Raw genomic sequence first — 2,177 nt, 5'->3', positions numbered from 1 at the left:
ATGCCCCGGCCTCTGCCAGGCCTCGGGCAGCCGCTTTTGAAGCCCGACCAAAAACCCGAAAAATGGGCAAAAAGGGAATAAATTCCCGCCCAAAAAGGGTGAATAGTCGGTTGGGCGGCAGCCCTGGTCGGTCTCTGCAGACCTGGAGGCTCGAGACGTTTGTTTGGAAAACTCACCAAGTCTCGATTCTGCCACCTCCTACCTCTGTGCAGATACCCCGCCAACCCCCAAGGACAGAAATGACAAGTGTCAAGTTGGCGGGGCGTCGGGCCACCTGCTGCCGGCCATGAGCATCCAAATCCCCGCAAAAGGGGCATTTTCATTTCTTCATCGGGACTTCCGACAATTGCCGAGGTTCAACTCATTAACGTTGTTCGCAGACACTTGCCAGAAAATGCAAGTGGCCACTTTGCCGGGCCGACTCGCTTGCCCAAGCGGGAAACCATCAACCGAAGGCCCGGTAAGGCGGCCGAATCTGACCTCATAGACTTCCACACAACGGGACTTTTGACTTTCCCGGCCGCGGGTGGCCTCCACCCGGCCTCAGCCATCAGCCCTGCCTGCCTCCAGCCGCCTTCTGGTTAATGAGTTATCCAGCCTGGCACTTCGGTTGCGCCAGCGAGACCAAGTCTCGGCTTTGGTTAATGATTTGAGCCGAACCGACCTGCCCCCCGCCCCCGCGGGCTGAAGTCGGGCAGGTCTGCCGATTTCCCGACTCCTTTCGGGGCCTAATCGGGTCGCGCGTGCCGCCTGGCGCGATCGGGGCCCATGCCCCGGCCTCTGCCAGGCCTCGGGCAGCCGCTTTTGAAGCCCGACCAAAAACCCGAAAAATGGGCAAAAAGGGAATAAATTCCCGCCCAAAAAGGGTGAATAGTCGGTTGGGCGGCAGCCCTGGTCGGTCTCTGCAGACCTGGAGGCTCGAGACGTTTGTTTGGAAAACTCACCAAGTCTCGATTCTGCCACCTCCTACCTCTGTGCAGATACCCCGCCAACCCCCAAGGACAGAAATGACAAGTGTCAAGTTGGCGGGGCGTCGGGCCACCTGCTGCCGGCCATGAGCATCCAAATCCCCGCAAAAGGGGCATTTTCATTTCTTCATCGGGACTTCCGACAATTGCCGAGGTTCAACTCATTAACGTTGTTCGCAGACACTTGCCAGAAAATGCAAGTGGCCACTTTGCCGGGCCGACTCGCTTGCCCAAGCGGGAAACCATCAACCGAAGGCCCGGTAAGGCGGCCGAATCTGACCTCATAGACTTCCACACAACGGGACTTTTGACTTTCCCGGCCGCGGGTGGCCTCCACCCGGCCTCAGCCATCAGCCCTGCCTGCCTCCAGCCGCCTTCTGGTTAATGAGTTATCCAGCCTGGCACTTCGGTTGCGCCAGCGAGACCAAGTCTCGGCTTTGGTTAATGATTTGAGCCGAACCGACCTGCCCCCCGCCCCCGCGGGCTGAACTCGGGCAGGTCTGCCGATTTCCCGACTCCTTTCGGGGCCTAATCGCGTCGCGCGAGCCGCCTGGCGCGATCGGGGACCATGCCCCGGCCTCTGCCAGGCCTCGGGCAGCCGCTTTTGAAGCCCGACCAAAAACCCGAAAAATGGGCAAAAAGGGAATAAATTCCCGCCCAAAAAGGGTGAATAGTCGGTTGGGCGGCAGCCCTGGTCGGTCTCTGCAGACCTGGAGGCTCGAGACGTTTGTTTGGAAAACTCACCAAGTCTCGATTCTGCCACCTCCTACCTCTGTGCAGATACCCCGCCAACCCCCAAGGACAGAAATGACAAGTGTCAAGTTGGCGGGGCGTCGGGCCACCTGCTGCCGGCCATGAGCATCCAAATCCCCGCAAAAGGGGCATTTTCATTTCTTCATCGGGACTTCCGACAATTGCCGAGGTTCAACTCATTAACGTTGTTCGCAGACACTTGCCAGAAAATGCAAGTGGCCACTTTGCCGGGCCGACTCGCTTGCCCAAGCGGGAAACCATCAACCGCAGGCCCGGTAAGGCGGCCGAATCTGACCTCATAGACTTCCACACAACGGGACTTTTGACTTTCCCGGCCGCGGGTGGCCTCCACCCGGCCTCAGCCATCAGCCCTGCCTGCCTCCAGCCGCCTTCTGGTTAATGAGTTATCCAGCCTGGCACTTCGGTTGCGCCAGCGAGACCAAGTCTCGGCTTTGG

The sequence above is a fragment of the Pristiophorus japonicus genome, unplaced genomic scaffold (assembly GCF_044704955.1).
Source record: "Pristiophorus japonicus isolate sPriJap1 unplaced genomic scaffold, sPriJap1.hap1 HAP1_SCAFFOLD_1792, whole genome shotgun sequence".
NCBI classification, from domain to species: domain Eukaryota; kingdom Metazoa; phylum Chordata; class Chondrichthyes; family Pristiophoridae; genus Pristiophorus; species Pristiophorus japonicus.
Note: the sequence above shows the minus strand (reverse complement) of the source record.